Consider the following 22,102-nt stretch of genomic DNA (forward strand, 5'->3'; position numbering starts at 1 on the left):
CACATGCAAAGCGAACGCTCTACCACTGAGCTACACCCCAGTGCTTGTTTCTTTTCTGCGGAAAAAGAATCGAAAACAAGCGTCTTTTTCGTAAAAAAGAACACGGAAAGAATGCGCGAAATAAAGTTTGACTATCATTACTTTAAAATAAGTTTAATTGATTCTGAAAGGAAGATGATGGAGATCTGTAATTCGAAGCAAAAATTTTATAATGAAAAAAGTAGGTGTGGAGGTACGGGGGATCGAACCCCGGGCCTTTCACATGCAAAGCGAACGCTCTACCACTGAGCTACACCCCCATTGCTTGTTTCTTTTCTGCGGGAAAAGAATCAAAAACAAGCGTCTTTTTCGTAAAAAAGAACACGGAAAAAATGCGCGAAACAAAGTTTGACTATCATTACTTTAAAATAAGTTTAATTGATTCTGAAAGGAAGATGATGGAGATCTGTAATTCGAAGCAAAAATATTATAATGAAAAAAGTAGGTGTGGAGGTGCGGGGGATCGAACCCCGGGCCTTTCACATGCAAAGCGAACGCTCTACCACTGAGCTACACCCCCAGTGCTTGTTTCTTTTCTGCGGGAAAAGAATCGAAAACAAGCGTCTTTTTCGTAAAAAAGAACACGGAAAGAATGCGCGAAACAAAGTTTGACTATCATTACTTTAAAATAAGTTTAATTGATTCTGAAAGGAAGATGATGGAGATCTGTAATTCGAAGCAAAAATTTTATAATAAAAAAAGGAGGTGTGGAGGTACGGGGGATCGAACCCAGGGCCTTTCACATGCAAAGTGAACGCTCGACCACTGAGCTACACCCCCAGTGCTTGTTTCTTTTCTGCGGGAAAAGAATCGAAAACAAGCGTCTTTTTCGTAAAAAATAACACGGAAAGAATGCGCGAAACAAAGTTTGACTATCATTACTTTAAAATAAGTTTAATTGATTCTGAAAGGAAGATGATGGAGATCTGTAATTCGAAGCAAAAATATTATAATGAAAAAAGTAGGTGTGGAGCTGCGGGGGATCGAACCCCGGGCCTTTCACATGCAACGCGAATGCTCTACCACTGAGCTACACCCCCAGTGCTTGTTTCTTTTCTGCGGGAAAAGAATCGAAAACAAGCGTCTTTTTCGTAAAAAAGAACACGGAAAGAATGCGCGAAAAAAAGTTTGACTATCATTACTTTAAAAGAAGTTTAATTGATTCTGAAAGGAAGATGATGGAGATCTGTAATTCGAAGCAAAAATATTATAATGAAAAAAGTAGGTGTGGAGGTGCGGGGGATCGAACCCCGGGCCTTTCACATGCAAAGCGAACGCTCTACCACTGAGCTACACCCCCAGTGCTTGTTTCTTTTCTGCGGGAAAAGAATCAAAAACAAGCGTCTTTTTCGTAAAAAAGAACACGGAAAGAATGCGCGAAACAAAGTTTGACTATCATTACTTTAAAATAAGTTTAATTGATTCTGAAAGGAAGATGATGGAGATCTGTAATTCGAAGCAAAAATATTATAATGAAAAAAGTAGGTGTGGAGGTGCGGGGGATCGATCCCCGGGACTTTCACATGCAAAGCGAACGCTGTACCGCTGAGCTACACCCCGGTGCTTGTTTCTTTTCTGCGGAAAAAGAATCGAAAACAAGCGTCTTTTTCGTAAAAAAGAACACGGAAAGAATGCGCGAAATAAAGTTTGACTATCATTACTTTAAAATAAGTTTAATTGATTCTGAAAGGAAGATGATGGAGATCTGTAATTCGAAGCAAAAATTTTATAATGAAAAAAGTAGGTGTGGAGGTACGGGGGATCGAACCCCGGGCCTTTCACATGCAAAGCGAACGCTCTACCACTGAGCTACACCCCCATTGCTTGTTTCTTTTCTGCGGGACAAGAATCGAAAACAAGCGTCTTTTTCGTAAAAAAGAACACGGAAAGAATGCGCGAAATAAAGTTTGACTATCATTACTTTAAAATAAGTTTAATTGATTCTGAAAGGAAGATGATGGAGATCTGTAATTCGAAGCAAAAATTTTATAATGAAAAAAGTAGGTGTGGAGGTACGGGGGATCGAACCCCGGGCCTTTCACATGCAAAGCGAACGCTCTACCACTGAGCTACACCCCCATTGCTTGTTTCTTTTCTGCGGGACAAGAATCGAAAACAAGCGTCTTTTTCGTAAAAAAGAACACGGAAAGAATGCGCGAAACAAAGTTTGACTATCATTACTTGAAAATAAGTTTAATTGATTCTGAAAGGAAGATGATGGAGATCTGTAATTCGAAGCAAAAATATTATAATGAAAAAAATAGGTGTGGAGGTGCGGGGGATCGAACACCGGGCCTTTCACATGCAAAGCGAACGCTCTACCACTGAGCTACACCCCCAGTGTTTGTTTCTTTTCTGCGGGAAAAGAATCAAAAACAAGCGTCTTTTTCGTAAAAAAGAACACGGAAAAAATGCGCGAAACAAAGTTTGACTATCATTACTTTGAAATAAGTTTAATTGATTCTGAAAGGAAGATGATGGAGATCTGTAATTCGAAGCAAAAATATTATAATGAAAAAAGTAGGTGTGGAGGTGCGGGGGATCGAACCCCGGGCCTTTCACATGCAAAGCGAACGCTCTACCACTGAGCTACACCCCCAGTGCTTGTTTCTTTTCTGCGGGAAAAGAATCGAAAACAAGCGTCTTTTTCGTAAAAAAGAACACGGAAAGAATGCGCGAAACAAAGTTTGACTATCATTACTTTAAAATAAGTTTAATTGATTCTGAAAGGAAGATGATGGAGATCTGTAATTCGAAGCAAAAATTTTATAATAAAAAAAGGAGGTGTGGAGGTACGGGGGATCGAACCCAGGGCCTTTCACATGCAAAGTGAACGCTCGACCACTGAGCTACACCCCCAGTGCTTGTTTCTTTTCTGCGGGAAAAGAATCGAAAACAAGCGTCTTTTTCGTAAAAAATAACACGGAAAGAATGCGCGAAACAAAGTTTGACTATCATTACTTTAAAATAAGTTTAATTGATTCTGAAAGGAAGATGATGGAGATCTGTAATTCGAAGTAAAAATATTATAATGAAAAAAGTAGGTGTGGAGCTGCGGGGGATCGAACCCCGGGCCTTTCACATGCAACGCGAATGCTCTACCACTGAGCTACACCCCCAGTGCTTGTTTCTTTTCTGCGGGAAAAGAATCGAAAACAAGCGTCTTTTTCGTAAAAAAAGAACACGGAAAGAATGCGCGAAAAAAAGTTTGACTATCATTACTTTAAAAGAAGTTTAATTGATTCTGAAAGGAAGATGATGGAGATCTGTAATTCGAAGCAAAAATATTAAAATGAAAAAAGTAGGTGTGGAGGTGCGGGGGATCGAACCCCGGGCCTTTCACATGCAAAGCGAACGCTCTACCACTGAGCTACACCCCCAGTGCTTGTTTCTTTTCTGCGGGAAAAGAATCGAAAACAAGCGTCTTTTTCGTAAAAAAGAACACGGAAAGAATGCGCGAAACAAAGTTTGACTATCATTACTTTAAAATAAGTTTAATTGATTCTGAAAGGAAGATGATGGAGATCTGTAATTCGAAGCAAAAATATTATAATGAAAAAAGTAGGTGTGGAGGTGCGGGGGATCGAACCCCGGGCCTTTCACATGCAAAGCGAACGCTCTACCACTGAGCTACACCCCCAGTGCTTGTTTCTTTTCTGCGGGAAAAGAATCGAAAACAAGCGTCTTTTTCGTAAAAAAGAACACGGAAAGAATGCGCGAAACAAAGTTTGACTATCATTACTTTAAAATAAGTTTAATTGATTCTGAAAGGAAGATGATGGAGATCTGTAATTCGAAGCAAAAATTTTATAATAAAAAAAGGAGATGTGGAGGTACGGGGGATCGAACCCAGGGCCTTTCACATGCAAAGTGAACGCTCGACCACTGAGCTACACCCCCAGTGCTTGTTTCTTTTCTGCGGGAAAAGAATCGAAAACAAGCGTCTTTTTCGTAAAAAATAACACGGAAAGAATGCGCGAAACAAAGTTTGACTATCATTACTTTAAAATAAGTTTAATTGATTCTGAAAGGAAGATGATGGAGATCTGTAATTCGAAGCAAAAATATTATAATGAAAAAAGTAGGTGTGGAGCTGCGGGGGATCGAACCCCGGGCCTTTCACATGCAACGCGAATGCTCTACCACTGAGCTACACCCCCAGTGCTTGTTTCTTTTCTGCGGGAAAAGAATCGAAAACAAGCGTCTTTTTCGTAAAAAAGAACACGGAAAGAATGCGCGAAAAAAGTTTGACTATCATTACTTTAAAACAAGTTTAATTGATTCTGAAAGGAAGATGATGGAGATCTGTAATTCGAAGCAAAAATATTATAATGAAAAAAGTAGGTGTGGAGGTGCGGGGGATCGAACCCCGGGCCTTTCACATGCAAAGCGAACGCTCTACCACTGAGCTACACCCCCAGTGCTTGTTTCTTTTCTGCGGGAAAAGAATCGAAAACAAGCGTCTTTTTCGTAAAAAAGAACACGGAAAGAATGCGCGAAACAAAGTTTGACTATCATTACTTTAAAACAAGTTTAATTGATTCTGAAAGGAAGATGATGGAGATCTGTAATTCGAAGCAAAAATTTTATAATAAAAAAAGGAGGTGTGGAGGTACGGGGGATCGAACCCAGGGCCTTTCACATGCAAAGTGAACGCTCGACCACTGAGCTACACCCCCAGTGCTTGTTTCTTTTCTGCGGGAAAAGAATCGAAAACAAGCGTCTTTTTCGTAAAAAATAACACGGAAAGAATGCGCGAAACAAAGTTTGACTATCATTACTTTAAAATAAGTTTAATTGATTCTGAAAGGAAGATGATGGAGATCTGTAATTCGAAGCAAAAATATTATAATGAAAAAGGTAGGTGTGGAGCTGCGGGGGATCGAACCCCGGGCCTTTCACATGCAACGCGAATGCTCTACCACTGAGCTACACCCCCAGTGCTTGTTTCTTTTCTGCGGGAAAAGAATCGAAAACAAGCGTCTTTTTCGTAAAAAAGAACACGGCAAGAATGCGCGAAAAAAAGTTTGACTATCATTACTTTAAAAGAAGTTTAATTGATTCTGAAAGGAAGATGATGGAGATCTGTAATTCGAAGCAAAAATATTAGAATGAAAAAAGTAGGTGTGGAGGTGCGGGGGATCGATCCCCGGGACTTTCACATGCAAAGCGAACGCTCTACCGCTGAGCTACACCCCAGTGCTTGTTTCTTTTCTGCGGAAAAAGAATCGAAAACAAGCGTCTTTTTCGTAAAAAAGAACACGGAAAGAATGCGCGAAATAAAGTTTGACTATCATTACTTTAAAAGAAGTTTAATTGATTCTGAAAGGAAGATGATGGAGATCTGTAATTCGAAGCAAAAATTTTATAATGAAAAAAGTAGGTGTGGAGGTACGGGGGATCGAACCCAGGGCCTTTCACATGCAAAGCGAACGCTCTACCACTGAGCTACACCCCAATTGCTTGTTTCTTTTCTGCGGGACAAGAATCGAAAACAAGCGACTTTTTCGTAAAAAAGAACACGGAAAGAATGCGCGAAACAAAGTTTGACTATCATTACTTTAAAATAAGTTTAATTGATTCTGAAATGAAGATGATGGAGATCTGTAATTCGAAGCAAAAATTTTATAATGAAAAAAGTAGGTGTGGAGGTACGGGGGATCGAACCCCGGGCCTTTCACATGCAAAGCGAACGCTCTACCACTGAGCTACACCCCCAGTGCTTGTTTCTTTTCTGCGGTAAAAGAATCGAAACAAGCGTCTTTTTCGTAAAAAAGAACACGGAAAGAATGCGCGAAACAAAGTTTGACTATCATTACTTTAAAAGAAGTTTAATTGATTCTGAAAGGAAGATGATGGAGATCTGTAATTCGAAGCAAAAATATTATAATGAAAAAAGTAGGTGTGGAGGTGCGGGAGATCGAACCCCGGGCCTTTTACATGCAAAGCGAACGCTCTACCACTGAGCTACACCCCCAGTGCTTGTTTCTTTTCTGCGGAAAAAGAATCGAAAACAAGCGTCTTTTTCGTAAAAAAGAACACGGAAAGAATGCGCGAAACAAAGTTTGACTATCATTACTTTAAAATAAGTTTAGTTGATTCTGAAAGGAAGATGATGGAGATCTGTAATACGAAGCAAAAATATTAGAATGAAAAAAGTAGGTGTGGAGGTGCGGGAGATCGAACCCCGGGCCTTTCACATGCAAAGCGAACGCTCTACCACTGAGCTACACCCCCAGTGCTTGTTTGTTTTCTGCGGGAAAAGAATCGAAAACAAGTGTCTGTTTCGTAAAAAAGAACACGGAAAGAATGCGCGAAACAAAGTTTGACTATCATTACTTTAAAATAAGTTTAATTGATTCTGAAAGGAAGATGATGGAGATCTGTAATTCGAAGCAAAAATATTATAATGAAAAAAGTAGGTGTGGAGGTGCGGGTGATCGATCCTCGGGCCTTTCACATGCAAAGCGAACGCTCTACCACTGAGCTACACCCCCAGTGCTTGTTTCTTTTCTGCGGAAAAAGAATCGAAAACAAGCGTCTTTTTCGTAAAAAAGAACACGGAAAGAATGCGCGAAACAAAGTTTGACTATCATTACTTTAAAATAAGTTTAATTGATTCTGAAAGGAAGATGATGGAGATCTGTAATTCGAAGCAAAAATTTTATAATGAAAAAAGTAGGTGTGGAGGTACGGGGGATCGAACCCCGGGCCTTTCACATGCAAAGCGAACGCTCTACCACTGAGCTACACCCCCAGTGCTTGTTTCTATTCTGCGGGAAAAGAATCGAAAACAAGCGTCTTTTTCGTAAAAAAGAACACGGAAAGAATGCGCGAAACAAAGTTTGACTATCATTACTTTAAAATAAGTTTAATTGATTCTGAAAGGAAGATGATGGAGATCTGTAATTCGAAGCAAAAATATTATAATGAAAAAAGTAGGTGTGGAGGTGCGGGGGATCGAACCCCGGGCCTTTCACATGCAAAGCGAACGCTCTACCACTGAGCTACACCCCCAGTGCTTGTTTCTTTTCTGCGGGAAAAGAATCGAAAACAAGCGTCTTTTTCGTAAAAAAGAACACGGAAAGAATGCGCGAAACAAAGTTTGACTATCATTACTTTAAAATAAGTTTAATTGATTCTGAAAGGAAGATGATGGAGATCTGTAATTCGAAGCAAAAATTTTATAATAAAAAAAGGAGGTGTGGAGGTACGGGGGATCGAACCCAGGGCCTTTCACATGCAAAGTGAACGCTCGACCACTGAGCTACACCCCCAGTGCTTGTTTCTTTTCTGCGGGAAAATAATCGAAAACAAGCGTCTTTTTCGTAAAAAATAACACGGAAAGAATGCGCGAAACAAAGTTTGACTATCATTACTTTAAAATAAGTTTAATTGATTCTGAAAGGAAGATGATGGAGATCTGTAATTCGAAGCAAAAATATTATAATGAAAAAAGTAGGTGTGGAGCTGCGGGGGATCGAACCCCGGGACGTTCACATGCAAAGCGAACGCTCTACCGCTGAGCTACACCCCAGTGCTTGTTTCTTTTCTGCGGAAAAAGAATCGAAAACAAGCGTCTTTTTCGTAAAAAAGAACACGGAAAGAATGCGCGAAATAAAGTTTGACTATCATTACTTTAAAAGAAGTTTAATTGATTCTGAAAGGAAGATGATGGAGATCTGTAATTCGAAGCAAAAATTTTATAATGAAAAAAGTAGGTGTGGAGGTACGGGGGATCGAACCCAGGGCCTTTCACATGCAAAGCGAACGCTCTACCACTGAGCTACACCCCCATTGCTTGTTTCTTTTCTGCGGGACAAGAATCGAAAACAAGCGACTTTTTCGTAAAAAAGAACACGGAAAGAATGCGCGAAACAAAGTTTGACTATCATTACTTTAAAATAAGTTTAATTGATTCTGAAATGAAGATGATGGAGATCTGTAATTCGAAGCAAAAATTTTATAATGAAAAAAGTAGGTGTGGAGGTACGGGGGATCGAACCCCGGGCCTTTCACATGCAAAGCGAACGCTCTACCACTGAGCTACACCCCCAGTGCTTGTTTCTTTTCTGCGGTAAAAGAATCGAAACAAGCGTCTTTTTCGTAAAAAAGAACACGGAAAGAATGCGCGAAACAAAGTTTGACTATCATTACTTTAAAAGAAGTTTAATTGATTCTGAAAGGAAGATGATGGAGATCTGTAATTCGAAGCAAAAATATTATAATGAAAAAAGTAGGTGTGGAGGTGCGGGAGATCGAACCCCGGGCCTTTTACATGCAAAGCGAACGCTCTACCACTGAGCTACACCCCCAGTGCTTGTTTCTTTTCTGCGGAAAAAGAATCGAAAACAAGCGTCTTTTTCGTAAAAAAGAACACGGAAAGAATGCGCGAAACAAAGTTTGACTATCATTACTTTAAAATAAGTTTAATTGATTCTGAAAGGAGGAAGATGATGGAGATTTGTAATTCGAAGCAAAAATATTAGAATGAAAAAAGTAGTTGTGGAGTTGCGGTGGATCGATCCCCGGGACTTTCACATGCAAAGCGAACGCTCTACCACTGAGCTACATCCCCAGTGCTTGTTTCTTTTCTGCGGAAAAAGAATCGAAAACAAGCGTCTTTTTCGTAAAAAAGAACACGGAAAGAATGCGCAAAACAAAGTTTGACTATCATTACTTTAAAATAAGTTTAATTGATTCTGAAAGGAAGATGATGGAGATCTGTAATTAGAAGCAAAAATTTTATAATGAAAAAAGTAGGTGTGGAGGTACGGGGGATCGAACCCAGGGCCTTTCACATGCAAAGTGAACGCTCGACCACTGAGCTACATCCCCAGTGCTTGTTTCTTTTCTGCGGGAAAAGAATCGAAAACAAGCGTCTTTTTCGTAAACAATAACACGAAAAGAATGCGCGAAACAAAGTTTGACTATCATTACTTTAAAATAAGTTTGATTCTGAAAGGAAGATGATGGAGATCTGTAATTCGAAGCAAAAATATTAGAATGAAAAAAGTAGGTGTGGAGGTGCGGGGGATCGAACCCCGGGCCTTTCACATGCAAAGCGAACGCTCTACCACTGAGCTACACCCCAGTGCTTGTTTCTTTTCTGCGGAAAAAGAATCGAAAACAAGCGTCTTTTTCGTAAAAAAGAACACGGAAAGAATGCGCGAAACAAAGTTTGACTATCATTTCTTTAAAATAAGTTTAATTGATTCTGAAAGGAGGAAGATGATGGAGATTTGTAATTCGAAGCAAAAATATTAGAATGAAAAAAGTAGTTGTGGAGTTGCGGTGGATCGATCCCCGGGACTTTCACATGCAAAGCGAACGCTCTACCACTGAATTACATCCCCAGTGCTTGTTTCTTTTCTGCGGAAAAAGAATCGAAAACAAGCGTCTTTTTCGTAAAAAAGAACACGGAAAGAATGCGCAAAACAAAGTTTGACTATCATTACTTTAAAATAAGTTTAATTGATTCTGAAAGGAAGATGATGGAGATCTGTAATTAGAAGCAAAAATTTTATAATGAAAAAAGTAGGTGTGGAGGTACGGGGGATCGAACCCAGGGCCTTTCACATGCAAAGTGAACGCTCGACCACTGAGCTACATCCCCAGTGCTTGTTTCTTTTCTGCGGGAAAAGAATCGAAAACAAGCGTCTTTTTCGTAAACAATAACACGAAAAGAATGCGCGAAACAAAGTTTGACTATCATTACTTTAAAATAAGTTTAATTGATTCTGAAAGGAAGATGATGGAGATCTGTAATTCGAAGCAAAAATATTATAATGAAAAAAGTAGGTGTGGAGCTGCGGGGGATCGAACCCCCGGGCCTTTCACGTGCAAAGCGAATGCTCTACCACTGAGCTACACCCCCAGTGCTTGTTTCTTTTCTGCGGGAAAAGAATCGAAAACAAGCGTCTTTTTCGTAAAAAAGAACACGGAAAGAATGCGCGAAACAAAGTTTGACTATCATTACTTTAAAATAAGTTTAATTGATTCTGAAAGGAAGATGATGGAGATCTGTAATTCGAAGCAAAAATTTTATAATGAAAAAAGTAGGTGTGGAGGTACAGGGGATCGAACCCCGGGCCTTTCACATGCAAAGCGAACGCTCTACCACTGAGCTACACCCCCAGTGCTTGCTTCTATTCTGCGGGAAAAGAATCGAAAACAAGCGTCTTTTTCGTAAAAAAGAACAAGGAAAGAATGCGCGAAACAAAGTTTGACTATCATTACTTTAAAATAAGTTTAATTGATTCTGAAAGGAAGATGATGGAGATCTGTAATTCGAAGCAAAAATATTAGAATGAAAAAAGTAGGTGTGGAGGTGCGGTGGATCGATCCCCGGGACTTTCACATGCAAAGCGAACGCTCTACCACTGAGCTACATCCCCAGTGCTTGTTTCTTTTCTGCGGAAAAAGAATCGAAAACAAGCGTCTTTTTCGTAAAAAAGAACACGGAAAGAATGCGCAAAACAAAGTTTGACTATCATTACTTTAAAATAAGTTTAATTGATTCTGAAAGGAAGATGATGGAGATCTGTAATTAGAAGCAAAAATTTTATAATGAAAAAAGTAGGTGTGGAGGTACGGGGGATCGAACCCAGGGCCTTTCACATGCAAAGTGAACGCTCGACCACTGAGCTACATCCCCAGTGCTTGTTTCTTTTCTGCGGGAAAAGAATCGAAAACAAGCGTCTTTTTCGTAAACAATAACACGAAAAGAATGCGCGAAACAAAGTTTGACTATCATTACTTTAAAATAAGTTTAATTGATTCTGAAAGGAAGATGATGGAGATCTGTAATTCGAAGCAAAAATATTAGAATGAAAAAGTAGGTGTGGAGGTGCGGGGGATCGAACCCCGGGCCTTTCACATGCAAAGCGAACGCTCTACCACTGAGCTACACCCCAGTGCTTGTTTCTTTTCTGCGGAAAAAGAATCGAAAACAAGCGTCTTTTTCGTAAAAAAGAACACGGAAAGAATGCGCGAAACAAAGTTTGACTATCATTTCTTTAAAATAAGTTTAATTGATTCTGAAAGGAGGAAGATGATGGAGATTTGTAATTCGAAGCAAAAATATTAGAATGAAAAAAGTAGTTGTGGAGTTGCGGTGGATCGCTCCCCGGGACTTTCACATGCAAAGCGAACGCTCTACCACTGAGCTACATCCCCAGTGCTTGTTTCTTTTCTGCGGAAAAAGAATCGAAAACAAGCGTCTTTTTCGTAAAAAAGAACACGGAAAGAATGCGCAAACCAAAGTTTGACTATCATTACTTTAAAATAAGTTTAATTGATTCTGAAAGGAAGATGATGGAGATCCGTAATTAGAAGCAAAAATTTTATAATGAAAAAAGTAGGTGTGGAGGTACGGGGGATCGAACCCAGGGCCTTTCACATGCAAAGTGAACGCTCGACCACTGAGCTACATCCCCAGTGCTTGTTTCTTTTCTGCGGGAAAAGAATCGAAAACAAGCGTCTTTTTCGTAAACAATAACACGAAAAGAATGCGCGAAACAAAGTTTGACTATCATTACTTTAAAATAAGTTTAATTGATTCTGAAAGGAAGATGATGGAGATCTGTAATTCGAAGCAAAAATTTTATAATGAAAAAAGTAGGTGTGGAGGTACAGGGGATCGAACCCCGGGCCTTTCACATGCAAAGCGAACGCTCTACCACTGAGCTACACCCCCAGTGCTTGTTTCTTTTCTGCGGGAAAAGAATCGAAAACAAGCGTCTTATTCGTAAAAAAGAACACGGAAAGATTGCGCGAAACAAAGTTTGATTATCATTACTTTAAAATAAGTTTAATTGATTCTGAAAGGAAGATGATGGAGATCTGTAATTCGAAGCGAACGCTCTACCACTGAGCTACACCCCCAGTGCTTGTTTCTTTTCTGCGGAAAAAGAATCGAAAACAAGCGTCTTTTTCGTAAAAAAGAACACGGAAAGAATGCGCGAAACAAAGTTTGACTATCATTACTTTAAAATAAGTTTAATTGATTCTGAAAGGAAGATGATGGGGATCTGTAATTCGAAGCTAAAATATTAGAATGAAAAAAGTAGGTGTGGAGGTGTGGGGGATCGAACCCCGGGCCTTTCACATGCAAAGCGAACGCTCTACCACTGAGCTACACCCCCAGCGCTTGTTTCTTTTCTGCGGGAAAAGAATCGAAAACAAGCGTCTTTTTCGTAAAAAAGAACACGGAAAGAATGCGCGAAACAAAGTTTGACTATCATTACTTTAAAATAAGTTTAATTGATTCTGAAAGGAAGATGATGGAGATCTGTAATTCGAAGCACAAATATTAGAATGAAAAATGTACGTGTGGAGGTGCAAGGGATCGAACCCCGAGCCTTTCACATGCAAAGCGAACGCTCTACCACTGAGCTACACCCCCAGTGCTTGTTTCTTTTCTGCGGGAAAATAATCGAAAACAAGCGTCTTTTTCGTAAAAAAGAACACGGAAAGAAAGCCCGAAACAAAGTTTGAGTATCATTACTTTAAAATAAGTTTAATTGATTCTGAAAGGAAGATGATGGAGATCTGTAATTCGAAGCAAAAATTTTATAATGAAAAAAGTAGGTGTTGAGGTGCGGGGGATCGAACCCCGGGCCTTTCACATGCAAAGCAAACGCTCTACCACTGAGCTACACCCCCAGTGCTTGTTTGTTTTCTGCGGGAAAAGAATCGAAAACAAGCGTCTTTTTCTTAAAAAAGAACACGGAAAGAATGCGCGAAACAAAGTTTGACTATCATTAATTTAAAATAAGTTTAATTGATTCTGAAAGGAAGATGATGGAGATCTGTAATTCGAAGCAAAAATATTAGGTTGAAAAAAGTAGGTGTCGAGGTGCGGGGGATCGAACCCCGAGCCTTTCACATGCAAAGCGAAGGCTCTACCACTGAGCTACACCCCCAGTGCTTGTTTCTTTTTTGCGGAAAAAAAGAATCGAAAACAAGCGTCTTTTTCGTAAAAAAGAACACGGAAAGAATGCGCGAAACAAAGTTTGACGATCATTACTTTAAAATAAGTTTAATTGATTCTGAAAGGAAGATGATGGAGATCTGTAATTCGAAGCAAAAATATTATAATGAAAAAAGTAGGTGTGGAGCTGCGGGGGATCGAACCCCCGGGCCTTTCACGTGCAAAGCGAATGCTCTACCACTGAGCTACACCCCCAGTGCTTGTTTCTTTTCTGCGGGAAAAGAATCGAAAACAAGCGTCTTTTTCATAAAAAAGAACACGGAAAGAATGCGCGAAACAAAGTTTGACTATCATTACTTTAAAATAAGTTTAATTGATTCTGAAAGGAAGATGATGGAGATCTGTAATTCGAAGCAAAAATTTTATAATGAAAAAAGTAGGTGTGGAGGTACAGGGGATCGAACCCCGGGCCTTTCACATGCAAAGCGAACGCTCTACCACTGAGCTACACCCCCAGTGCTTGTTTCTTTTCTGCGGGAAAAGAATCGAAAACAAGCGTCTTATTCGTAAAAAAGAACACGGAAAGATTGCGCGAAACAAAGTTTGATTATCATTACTTTAAAAGAAGTTTAATTGATTCTGAAAGGAAGATGATGGAGATCTGTAATTCGAAGCAAAAATATTATAATGAAAAAAGTAGGTGTGGAGGTGCGGGAGATCGAACCCCGGGCCTTTTACATGCAAAGCGAACGCTCTACCACTGAGCTACACCCCCAGTGCTTGTTTCTTTTCTGCGGAAAAAGAATCGAAAACAAGCGTCTTTTTCGTAAAACAGAACACGGAAAGAATGCGCGAAACAAAGTTTGACTATCATTACTTTAAAATAAGTTTAATTGATTCTGAAAGGAGGAAGATGATGGAGATTTGTAATTCGAAGCAAAAATATTAGAATGAAAAAAGTAGTTGTGGAGTTGCGGTGGATCGATCCCCGGGACTTTCACATGCAAAGCGAACGCTCTACCACTGAGCTACATCCCCAGTGCTTGTTTCTTTTCTGCGGAAAAAGAATCGAAAACAAGCGTCTTTTTCGTAAAAAAGAACACGGAAAGAATGCGCAAAACAAAGTTTGACTATCATTACTTTAAAATAAGTTTAATTGATTCTGAAAGGAAGATGATGGAGATCTGTAATTAGAAGCAAAAATTTTATAATGAAAAAAGTAGGTGTGGAGGTACGGGGGATCGAACCCAGGGCCTTTCACATGCAAAGTGAACGCTCGACCACTGAGCTACATCCCCAGTGCTTGTTTCTTTTCTGCGGGAAAAGAATCGAAAACAAGCGTCTTTTTCGTAAACAATAACACGAAAAGAATGCGCGAAACAAAGTTTGACTATCATTACTTTAAAATAAGTTTGATTCTGAAAGGAAGATGATGGAGATCTGTAATTCGAAGCAAAAATATTAGAATGAAAAAAGTAGGTGTGGAGGTGCGGGGGATCGAACCCCGGGCCTTTCACATGCAAAGCGAACGCTCTACCACTGAGCTACACCCCAGTGCTTGTTTCTTTTCTGCGGAAAAAGAATCGAAAACAAGCGTCTTTTTCGTAAAAAAGAACACGGAAAGAATGCGCGAAACAAAGTTTGACTATCATTTCTTTAAAATAAGTTTAATTGATTCTGAAAGGAGGAAGATGATCGAGATTTGTAATTCGAAGCAAAAATATTAGAATGAAAAAAGTAGTTGTGGAGTTGCGGTGGATCGATCCCCGGGACTTTCACATGCAAAGCGAACGCTCTACCACTGAATTACATCCCCAGTGCTTGTTTCTTTTCTGCGGAAAAAGAATCGAAAACAAGCGTCTTTTTCGTAAAAAAGAACACGGAAAGAATGCGCAAAACAAAGTTTGACTATCATTACTTTAAAATAAGTTTAATTGATTCTGAAAGGAAGATGATGGAGATCTGTAATTAGAAGCAAAAATTTTATAATGAAAAAAGTAGGTGTGGAGGTACGGGGGATCGAACCCAGGGCCTTTCACATGCAAAGTGAACGCTCGACCACTGAGCTACATCCCCAGTGCTTGTTTCTTTTCTGCGGGAAAAGAATCGAAAACAAGCGTCTTTTTCGTAAACAATAACACGAAAAGAATGCGCGAAACAAAGTTTGACTATCATTACTTTAAAATAAGTTTAATTGATTCTGAAAGGAAGATGATGGAGATCTGTAATTCGAAGCAAAAATATTATAATGAAAAAAGTAGGTGTGGAGCTGCGGGGGATCGAACCCCCGGGCCTTTCACGTGCAAAGCGAATGCTCTACCACTGAGCTACACCCCCAGTGCTTGTTTCTTTTCTGCGGGAAAAGAATCGAAAACAAGCGTCTTTTTCGTAAAAAAGAACACGGAAAGAATGCGCGAAACAAAGTTTGACTATCATTACTTTAAAATAAGTTTAATTGATTCTGAAAGGAAGATGATGGAGATCTGTAATTCGAAGCAAAAATTTTATAATGAAAAAAGTAGGTGTGGAGGTACAGGGGATCGAACCCCGGGCCTTTCACATGCAAAGCGAACGCTCTACCACTGAGCTACACCCCCAGTGCTTGCTTCTATTCTGCGGGAAAAGAATCGAAAACAAGCGTCTTTTTCGTAAAAAAGAACAAGGAAAGAATGCGCGAAACAAAGTTTGACTATCATTACTTTAAAATAAGTTTAATTGATTCTGAAAGGAAGATGATGGAGATCTGTAATTCGAAGCAAAAATATTAGAATGAAAAAAGTAGGTGTGGAGGTGCGGTGGATCGATCCCCGGGACTTTCACATGCAAAGCGAACGCTCTACCACTGAGCTACATCCCCAGTGCTTGTTTCTTTTCTGCGGAAAAAGAATCGAAAACAAGCGTCTTTTTCGTAAAAAAGAACACGGAAAGAATGCGCAAAACAAAGTTTGACTATCATTACTTTAAAATAAGTTTAATTGATTCTGAAAGGAAGATGATGGAGATCTGTAATTAGAAGCAAAAATTTTATAATGAAAAAAGTAGGTGTGGAGGTACGGGGGATCGATCCCAGGGCCTTTCACATGCAAAGTGAACGCTCGACCACTGAGCTACATCCCCAGTGCTTGTTTCTTTTCTGCGGGAAAAGAATCGAAAACAAGCGTCTTTTTCGTAAACAATAACACGAAAAGAATGCGCGAAACAAAGTTTGACTATCATTACTTTAAAATAAGTTTAATTGATTCTGAAAGGAAGATGATGGAGATCTGTAATTCGAAGCAAAAATATTAGAATGAAGAAGTAGGTGTGGAGGTGCGGGGGATCGAACCCCGGGCCTTTCACATGCAAAGCGAACGCTCTACCACTGAGCTACACCCCAGTGCTTGTTTCTTTTCTGCGGAAAAAGAATCGAAAACAAGCGTCTTTTTCGTAAAAAAGAACACGGAAAGAATGCGCGAAACAAAGTTTGACTATCATTTCTTTAAAATAAGTTTAATTGATTCTGAAAGGAGGAAGATGATGGAGATTTGTAATTCGAAGCAAAAATATTAGAATGAAAAAAGTAGTTGTGGAGTTGCGGTGGATCGCTCCCCGGGACTTTCACATGCAAAGCGAACGCTCTACCACTGAGCTACATCCCCAGTGCTTGTTTCTTTTCTGCGGAAAAAGAATCGAAAACAAGCGTCTTTTTCGTAAAAAAGAACACGGAAAGAATGCGCAAAACAAAGTTTGACTATCATTACTTTAAAATAAGTTTAATTGATTCTGAAAGGAAGATGATGGAGATCCGTAATTAGAAGCAAAAATTTTATAATGAAAAAAGTAGGTGTGGAGGTACGGGGGATCGAACCCAGGGCCTTTCACATGCAAAGTGAACGCTCGACCACTGAGCTACATCCCCAGTGCTTGTTTCTTTTCTGCGGGAAAAGAATCGAAAACAAGCGTCTTTTTCGTAAACAATAACACGAAAAGAATGCGCGAAACAAAGTTTGACTATCATTACTTTAAAATAAGTTTAATTGATTCTGAAAGGAAGATGATGGAGATCTGTAATTCGAAGCAAAAATTTTATAATGAAAAAAGTAGGTGTGGAGGTACAGGGGATCGAACCCCGGGCCTTTCACATGCAAAGCGAACGCTCTACCACTGAGCTACACCCCCAGTGCTTGTTTCTTTTCTGCGGGAAAAGAATCGAAAACAAGCGTCTTATTCGTAAAAAAGAACACGGAAAGATTGCGCGAAACAAAGTTTGATTATCATTACTTTAAAATAAGTTTAATTGATTCTGAAAGGAAGATGATGGAGATCTGTAATTCGAAGCGAACGCTCTACCACTGAGCTACACCCCCAGTGCTTGTTTCTTTTCTGCGGAAAAAGAATCGAAAACAAGCGTCTTTTTCGTAAAAAAGAACACGGAAAGAATGCGCGAAACAAAGTTTGACTATCATTACTTTAAAATAAGTTTAATTGATTCTGAAAGGAAGATGATGGGGATCTGTAATTCGAAGCAAAAATATTAGAATGAAAAAAGTAGGTGTGGAGGTGTGGGGGATCGAACCCCGGGCCTTTCACATGCAAAGCGAACGCTCTACCACTGAGCTACACCCCCAGCGCTTGTTTCTTTTCTGCGGGAAAAGAATCGAAAACAAGCGTCTTTTTCGTAAAAAAGAACACGGAAAGAATGCGCGAAACAAAGTTTGACTATCATTACTTTAAAATAAGTTTAATTGATTCTGAAAGGAAGATGATGGAGATCTGTAATTCGAAGCACAAATATTAGAATGAAAAATGTACGTGTGGAGGTGCGGGGGATCGAACCCCGAGCCTTTCACATGCAAAGCGAACGCTCTACCACTGAGCTACACCCCCAGTGCTTGTTTCTTTTCTGCGGGAAAATAATCGAAAACAAGCGTCTTTTTCGTAAAAAAGAACACGGAAAGAAAGCCCGAAACAAAGTTTGAGTATCATTACTTTAAAATAAGTTTAATTGATTCTGAAAGGAAGATGATGGAGATCTGTAATTCGAAGCAAAAATTTTATAATGAAAAAAGTAGGTGTTGAGGTGCGGGGGATCGAACCCCGGGCCTTTCACATGCAAAGCAAACGCTCTACCACTGAGCTACACCCCCAGTGCTTGTTTGTTTTCTGCGGGAAAAGAATCGAAAACAAGCGTCTTTTTCTTAAAAAAGAACACGGAAAGAATGCGCGAAACAAAGTTTGACTATCATTAATTTAAAATAAGTTTAATTGATTCTGAAAGGAAGATGATGGAGATCTGTAATTCGAAGCAAAAATATTAGGTTGAAAAAAGTAGGTGTCGAGGTGCGGGGGATCGAACCCCGAGCCTTTCACATGCAAAGCGAAGGCTCTACCACTGAGCTACACCCCCAGTGCTTGTTTCTTTTTTGCGGAAAAAAAGAATCGAAAACAAGCGTCTTTTTCGTAAAAAAGAACACGGAAAGAATGCGCGAAACAAAGTTTGACGATCATTACTTTAAAATAAGTTTAATTGATTCTGAAAGGAAGATGATGGAGATCTGTAATTCGAAGCAAAAATATTAGAATGAAAAAAGTAGGTGTCGAGGTGCGGGGGATCGAACCCGGGGCCTTTCACATGCAAAGCGAACGCTCTACCGCTGAGCTACACCCCCAGTGCTTGTTTCTTTTCTGCGGAAAAAAAGAATAGAAAACAAGCGTCTTTTTCGTAAAAAAGAACACGGAAAGAATGCGCGAAACAAAGTTTAACGATTATTACTTTAAAATAAGTTTAATTTATTCTGAAAGGAAGATGATGGAGATCTGTAATTCGAAGCAAAAATATTAGAATGAAAAAAGCAGGTTTGGAGGTGCGAGGGATCGAACCCCGGGCCTTTCACATGCAAAGCGAACGCTCTACCACTGAGCTACACCCCCAATGCTTGTTTCTTTTCTGCGGAAAAAGAATCGAAAACAAGCGTCTTTTTCGTAAAAAAGAACACGGAAAGAATGCGCGAAACAAAGTTTGACTATCATTAATTTAAAATAAGTTTGATTGATTCTGAAAGGAAGATGATGGAGATCTGTAATTCGAAGCAAAAATATTAGAATGAAAAAAGTAGTTGTGGAGTTGCGGTGGATCGATCCCCGGGACTTTCACATGCAAAGCGAACGCTCTACCATTGAGCTACATCCCCAGTGCTTGTTTCTTTTCTGCGGAAAAAGAATCGAAAACAAGCGTCTTTTTCGTAAAAAAGAACACGGAAAGAATGCGCAAAACAAAGTTTGACTATCATTACATTAAAATAAGTTTAATTGATTCTGAAAGGAAGATGATGGAGATCTGTAATTAGAAGCAAAAATTTTATAATGAAAAAAGTAGGTGTGGAGGTACGGGGGATCGAACCCAGGGCCTTTCACATGCAAAGTGAACGCTCGACCACTGAGCTACATCCCCAGTGCTTGTTTCTTTTCTGCGGGAAAAGAATCGAAAACAAGCGTCTTTTTCGTAAACAATAACACGAAAAGAATGCGCGAAACAAAGTTTGACTATCATTACTTTAAAATAAGTTTAATTGATTCTGAAAGGAAGATGATGGAGATCTGTAATTCGAAGCAAAAATATTAGAATGAAAAAAGTAGGTGTGGAGGTGCGGGGGATCGAACCCCGGGCCTTTCACATGCAAAGCGAACGCTCTACCACTGAGCTACACCCCAGTGCTTGTTTCTTTTCTGCGGAAAAAGAATCGAAAACAAGCGTCTTTTTCGTAAAAAAGAACACGGAAAGAATGCGCGAAACAAAGTTTGACTATCATTACTTTAAAATAAGTTTAATTGATTCTGAAAGGAGGAAGATGATGGAGATTTGTAATTCGAAGCAAAAATATTAGAATGAAAAAAGTAGTTGTGGAGTTGCGGTGGATCGATCCCCGGGACTTTCACATGCAAAGCGAACGCTCTACCACTGAGCTACATCCCCAGTGCTTGTTTCTTTTCTGCGGAAAAAGAATCGAAAACAAGCGTCTTTTTCGTAAAAAAGAACAAGGAAAGAATGCGCAAAACAAAGTTTGACTATCATTACTTTAAAATAAGTTTAATTGATTCTGAAAGGAAGATGATGGAGATCTGTAATTAGAAGCAAAAATTTTATAATGAAAAAAGTAGGTGTGGAGGTACGGGGGATCGAACCCAGGGCCTTTCACATGCAAAGTGAACGCTCGACCACTGAGCTACATCCCCAGTGCTTGTTTCTTTTCTGCGGGAAAAGAATCGAAAACAAGCGTCTTTTTCGTAAACAATAACACGAAAAGAATGCGCGAAACAAAGTTTGACTATCATTACTTTAAAATAAGTTTAATTGATTCTGAAAGGAAGATGATGGAGATCTGTAATTCGAAGCAAAAATATTATAATGAAAAAAGTAGGTGTGGAGCTGCGGGGGATCGAACCCCCGGGCCTTTCACGTGCAAAGCGAATGCTCTACCACTGAGCTATACCCCCAGTGCTTGTTTCTTTTCTGCGGGAAAAGAATCGAAAACAAACGTCTTTTTCGTAAAAAAGAACACGGAAAGAATGCGCGAAACAAAGTTTGACTATCATTACTTTAAAATAAGTTTAATTGATTCTGAAAGGAAGATGATGGAGATCTGTAATTCGAAGCAAAAATTTTATAATGAAAAAAGTAGGTGTGGAGGTACAGGGGATCGAACCCCGGGCCTTTCACATGCAAAGCGAACGCTCTACCACTGAGCTACACCCCCAGTGCTTGCTTCTATTCTGCGGGAAAAGAATCGAAAACAAGCGTCTTTTTCGTAAAAAAGAACAAGGAAAGAATGCGCGAAACAAAGTTTGACTATCATTACTTTAAAATAAGTTTAATTGATTCTGAAAGGAAGATGATGGAGATCTGTAATTCGAAGCAAAAATTTTATAATGAAAAAAGGAGGTGTGGAGGTACGGGGGATCGAACCCCGGGCCTTTCACATGCAAAGCGAACGCTCTACCACTGAGCTACACCCCCAGTGCTTGTTTCTTTTCTGCGGGAAAAGAATCGAAAACAAGCGTCTTATTCGTAAAAAAGAACACGGAAAGATTGCGCGAAACAAAGTTTGATTATCATTACTTTAAAATAAGTTTAATTGATTCTGAAAGGAAGATGATGGAGATCTGTAATTCGAAGCGAACGCTCTACCACTGAGCTACACCCCCAGTGCTTGTTTCTTTTCTGCGGAAAAAGAATCGAAAACAAGCGTCTTTTTCGTAAAAAAGAACACGGAAAGAATGCGCGAAACAAAGTTTGACTATCATTACTTTAAAATAAGTTTAATTGATTCTGAAAGGAAGATGATGGGGATCTGTAATTCGAAGCAAAAATATTAGAATGAAAAAAGTAGGTGTGGAGGTGTGGGGGATCGAACCCCGGGCCTTTCACATGCAAAGCGAACGCTCTACCACTGAGCTACACCCCCAGCGCTTGTTTCTTTTCTGCGGGAAAAGAATCGAAAACAAGCGTCTTTTTCGTAAAAAAGAACACGGAAAGAATGCGCGAAACAAAGTTTGACTATCATTACTTTAAAATAAGTTTAATTGATTCTGAAAGGAAGATGATGGAGATCTGTAATTCGAAGCACAAATATTAGAATGAAAAATGTACGTGTGGAGGTGCGGGGGATCGAACGCCGAGCCTTTCACATGCAAAGCGAACGCTCTACCACTGAGCTACACCCCCAGTGCTTGTTTCTTTTCTGCGGGAAAATAATCGAAAACAAGCGTCTTTTTCGTAAAAAAGAACACGGAAAGAAAGCCCGAAACAAAGTTTGAGTATCATTACTTTAAAATAAGTTTAATTGATTCTGAAAGGAAGATGATGGAGATCTGTAATTCGAAGCAAAAATATTAGAATGAAAAAAGCAGGTGTGGAGGTGCGGGGGATCGAACCCCGGGCCTTTCACATGCAAAGCGAACGCTCTACCACTGAGCTACACCCCCAATGCTTGTTTCTTTTCTGCGGAAAAAGAATCGAAAACAAGCGTCTTTTTCGTAAAAAAGAACACGGAAAGAATGCGCGAAACAAAGTTTGACTATCATTAATTTAAAATAAGTTTGATTGATTCTGAAAGGAAGATGATGGAGATCTGTAATTCGAAGCAAAAATAT

General features: G+C 39.5%; 40 non-coding genes across 40 annotated transcripts; all 40 read right to left on the reverse strand.

The window, feature by feature from the left end:
* Positions 1–227: 227 nt before the first annotated feature.
* TRNAA-UGC (transfer RNA alanine (anticodon UGC)) lies at positions 228–299 on the reverse strand. The gene has a single exon. It is a non-coding gene; the product is annotated as a tRNA-Ala (tRNA).
* A 188-nt stretch (positions 300–487) lies between these two features.
* On the reverse strand, positions 488–559 carry TRNAA-UGC (transfer RNA alanine (anticodon UGC)). Its single transcript has one exon. It is a non-coding gene; the product is annotated as a tRNA-Ala (tRNA).
* A 448-nt stretch (positions 560–1,007) lies between these two features.
* TRNAA-UGC (transfer RNA alanine (anticodon UGC)) lies at positions 1,008–1,079 on the reverse strand. The gene has a single exon. It is a non-coding gene; the product is annotated as a tRNA-Ala (tRNA).
* Positions 1,080–1,267: 188 nt separating this feature from the next.
* Positions 1,268–1,339, reverse strand: TRNAA-UGC (transfer RNA alanine (anticodon UGC)). The gene has a single exon. It is a non-coding gene; the product is annotated as a tRNA-Ala (tRNA).
* A 447-nt stretch (positions 1,340–1,786) lies between these two features.
* TRNAA-UGC (transfer RNA alanine (anticodon UGC)) lies at positions 1,787–1,858 on the reverse strand. The gene has a single exon. It is a non-coding gene; the product is annotated as a tRNA-Ala (tRNA).
* Positions 1,859–2,046: 188 nt separating this feature from the next.
* On the reverse strand, positions 2,047–2,118 carry TRNAA-UGC (transfer RNA alanine (anticodon UGC)). The gene has a single exon. It is a non-coding gene; the product is annotated as a tRNA-Ala (tRNA).
* Positions 2,119–2,306: 188 nt separating this feature from the next.
* TRNAA-UGC (transfer RNA alanine (anticodon UGC)) lies at positions 2,307–2,378 on the reverse strand. The gene has a single exon. It is a non-coding gene; the product is annotated as a tRNA-Ala (tRNA).
* Positions 2,379–2,566: 188 nt separating this feature from the next.
* On the reverse strand, positions 2,567–2,638 carry TRNAA-UGC (transfer RNA alanine (anticodon UGC)). The gene has a single exon. It is a non-coding gene; the product is annotated as a tRNA-Ala (tRNA).
* Positions 2,639–3,086: 448 nt separating this feature from the next.
* TRNAA-UGC (transfer RNA alanine (anticodon UGC)) lies at positions 3,087–3,158 on the reverse strand. The gene has a single exon. It is a non-coding gene; the product is annotated as a tRNA-Ala (tRNA).
* A 189-nt stretch (positions 3,159–3,347) lies between these two features.
* TRNAA-UGC (transfer RNA alanine (anticodon UGC)) lies at positions 3,348–3,419 on the reverse strand. The gene has a single exon. It is a non-coding gene; the product is annotated as a tRNA-Ala (tRNA).
* A 188-nt stretch (positions 3,420–3,607) lies between these two features.
* Positions 3,608–3,679, reverse strand: TRNAA-UGC (transfer RNA alanine (anticodon UGC)). Its single transcript has one exon. It is a non-coding gene; the product is annotated as a tRNA-Ala (tRNA).
* Positions 3,680–4,127: 448 nt separating this feature from the next.
* On the reverse strand, positions 4,128–4,199 carry TRNAA-UGC (transfer RNA alanine (anticodon UGC)). The gene has a single exon. It is a non-coding gene; the product is annotated as a tRNA-Ala (tRNA).
* A 187-nt stretch (positions 4,200–4,386) lies between these two features.
* On the reverse strand, positions 4,387–4,458 carry TRNAA-UGC (transfer RNA alanine (anticodon UGC)). Its single transcript has one exon. It is a non-coding gene; the product is annotated as a tRNA-Ala (tRNA).
* Positions 4,459–4,906: 448 nt separating this feature from the next.
* On the reverse strand, positions 4,907–4,978 carry TRNAA-UGC (transfer RNA alanine (anticodon UGC)). Its single transcript has one exon. It is a non-coding gene; the product is annotated as a tRNA-Ala (tRNA).
* Positions 4,979–5,685: 707 nt separating this feature from the next.
* On the reverse strand, positions 5,686–5,757 carry TRNAA-UGC (transfer RNA alanine (anticodon UGC)). Its single transcript has one exon. It is a non-coding gene; the product is annotated as a tRNA-Ala (tRNA).
* Positions 5,758–6,204: 447 nt separating this feature from the next.
* On the reverse strand, positions 6,205–6,276 carry TRNAA-UGC (transfer RNA alanine (anticodon UGC)). Its single transcript has one exon. It is a non-coding gene; the product is annotated as a tRNA-Ala (tRNA).
* A 448-nt stretch (positions 6,277–6,724) lies between these two features.
* Positions 6,725–6,796, reverse strand: TRNAA-UGC (transfer RNA alanine (anticodon UGC)). Its single transcript has one exon. It is a non-coding gene; the product is annotated as a tRNA-Ala (tRNA).
* A 188-nt stretch (positions 6,797–6,984) lies between these two features.
* Positions 6,985–7,056, reverse strand: TRNAA-UGC (transfer RNA alanine (anticodon UGC)). Its single transcript has one exon. It is a non-coding gene; the product is annotated as a tRNA-Ala (tRNA).
* Positions 7,057–7,763: 707 nt separating this feature from the next.
* On the reverse strand, positions 7,764–7,835 carry TRNAA-UGC (transfer RNA alanine (anticodon UGC)). The gene has a single exon. It is a non-coding gene; the product is annotated as a tRNA-Ala (tRNA).
* Positions 7,836–8,023: 188 nt separating this feature from the next.
* Positions 8,024–8,095, reverse strand: TRNAA-UGC (transfer RNA alanine (anticodon UGC)). The gene has a single exon. It is a non-coding gene; the product is annotated as a tRNA-Ala (tRNA).
* Positions 8,096–9,843: 1,748 nt separating this feature from the next.
* TRNAA-UGC (transfer RNA alanine (anticodon UGC)) lies at positions 9,844–9,916 on the reverse strand. Its single transcript has one exon. It is a non-coding gene; the product is annotated as a tRNA-Ala (tRNA).
* A 188-nt stretch (positions 9,917–10,104) lies between these two features.
* TRNAA-UGC (transfer RNA alanine (anticodon UGC)) lies at positions 10,105–10,176 on the reverse strand. Its single transcript has one exon. It is a non-coding gene; the product is annotated as a tRNA-Ala (tRNA).
* Positions 10,177–11,665: 1,489 nt separating this feature from the next.
* On the reverse strand, positions 11,666–11,737 carry TRNAA-UGC (transfer RNA alanine (anticodon UGC)). Its single transcript has one exon. It is a non-coding gene; the product is annotated as a tRNA-Ala (tRNA).
* A 376-nt stretch (positions 11,738–12,113) lies between these two features.
* TRNAA-UGC (transfer RNA alanine (anticodon UGC)) lies at positions 12,114–12,185 on the reverse strand. Its single transcript has one exon. It is a non-coding gene; the product is annotated as a tRNA-Ala (tRNA).
* A 188-nt stretch (positions 12,186–12,373) lies between these two features.
* Positions 12,374–12,445, reverse strand: TRNAA-UGC (transfer RNA alanine (anticodon UGC)). Its single transcript has one exon. It is a non-coding gene; the product is annotated as a tRNA-Ala (tRNA).
* A 188-nt stretch (positions 12,446–12,633) lies between these two features.
* TRNAA-UGC (transfer RNA alanine (anticodon UGC)) lies at positions 12,634–12,706 on the reverse strand. Its single transcript has one exon. It is a non-coding gene; the product is annotated as a tRNA-Ala (tRNA).
* A 449-nt stretch (positions 12,707–13,155) lies between these two features.
* Positions 13,156–13,228, reverse strand: TRNAA-UGC (transfer RNA alanine (anticodon UGC)). The gene has a single exon. It is a non-coding gene; the product is annotated as a tRNA-Ala (tRNA).
* Positions 13,229–13,416: 188 nt separating this feature from the next.
* Positions 13,417–13,488, reverse strand: TRNAA-UGC (transfer RNA alanine (anticodon UGC)). Its single transcript has one exon. It is a non-coding gene; the product is annotated as a tRNA-Ala (tRNA).
* Positions 13,489–15,237: 1,749 nt separating this feature from the next.
* On the reverse strand, positions 15,238–15,310 carry TRNAA-UGC (transfer RNA alanine (anticodon UGC)). The gene has a single exon. It is a non-coding gene; the product is annotated as a tRNA-Ala (tRNA).
* A 188-nt stretch (positions 15,311–15,498) lies between these two features.
* On the reverse strand, positions 15,499–15,570 carry TRNAA-UGC (transfer RNA alanine (anticodon UGC)). The gene has a single exon. It is a non-coding gene; the product is annotated as a tRNA-Ala (tRNA).
* Positions 15,571–17,059: 1,489 nt separating this feature from the next.
* Positions 17,060–17,131, reverse strand: TRNAA-UGC (transfer RNA alanine (anticodon UGC)). The gene has a single exon. It is a non-coding gene; the product is annotated as a tRNA-Ala (tRNA).
* A 376-nt stretch (positions 17,132–17,507) lies between these two features.
* On the reverse strand, positions 17,508–17,579 carry TRNAA-UGC (transfer RNA alanine (anticodon UGC)). Its single transcript has one exon. It is a non-coding gene; the product is annotated as a tRNA-Ala (tRNA).
* Positions 17,580–17,767: 188 nt separating this feature from the next.
* On the reverse strand, positions 17,768–17,839 carry TRNAA-UGC (transfer RNA alanine (anticodon UGC)). Its single transcript has one exon. It is a non-coding gene; the product is annotated as a tRNA-Ala (tRNA).
* Positions 17,840–18,027: 188 nt separating this feature from the next.
* Positions 18,028–18,100, reverse strand: TRNAA-UGC (transfer RNA alanine (anticodon UGC)). The gene has a single exon. It is a non-coding gene; the product is annotated as a tRNA-Ala (tRNA).
* A 711-nt stretch (positions 18,101–18,811) lies between these two features.
* Positions 18,812–18,883, reverse strand: TRNAA-UGC (transfer RNA alanine (anticodon UGC)). Its single transcript has one exon. It is a non-coding gene; the product is annotated as a tRNA-Ala (tRNA).
* A 1,751-nt stretch (positions 18,884–20,634) lies between these two features.
* Positions 20,635–20,706, reverse strand: TRNAA-UGC (transfer RNA alanine (anticodon UGC)). Its single transcript has one exon. It is a non-coding gene; the product is annotated as a tRNA-Ala (tRNA).
* A 188-nt stretch (positions 20,707–20,894) lies between these two features.
* On the reverse strand, positions 20,895–20,966 carry TRNAA-UGC (transfer RNA alanine (anticodon UGC)). The gene has a single exon. It is a non-coding gene; the product is annotated as a tRNA-Ala (tRNA).
* Positions 20,967–21,342: 376 nt separating this feature from the next.
* TRNAA-UGC (transfer RNA alanine (anticodon UGC)) lies at positions 21,343–21,414 on the reverse strand. Its single transcript has one exon. It is a non-coding gene; the product is annotated as a tRNA-Ala (tRNA).
* Positions 21,415–21,602: 188 nt separating this feature from the next.
* Positions 21,603–21,674, reverse strand: TRNAA-UGC (transfer RNA alanine (anticodon UGC)). Its single transcript has one exon. It is a non-coding gene; the product is annotated as a tRNA-Ala (tRNA).
* A 188-nt stretch (positions 21,675–21,862) lies between these two features.
* TRNAA-UGC (transfer RNA alanine (anticodon UGC)) lies at positions 21,863–21,934 on the reverse strand. The gene has a single exon. It is a non-coding gene; the product is annotated as a tRNA-Ala (tRNA).
* Positions 21,935–22,102: the final 168 nt, after the last annotated feature.

Source organism: Parasteatoda tepidariorum, chromosome 10 (assembly GCF_982258835.1).
Source record: "Parasteatoda tepidariorum strain Cologne lab strain chromosome 10, Ptep-v5.0, whole genome shotgun sequence".
Lineage (NCBI taxonomy): Eukaryota > Metazoa > Arthropoda > Arachnida > Araneae > Theridiidae > Parasteatoda > Parasteatoda tepidariorum.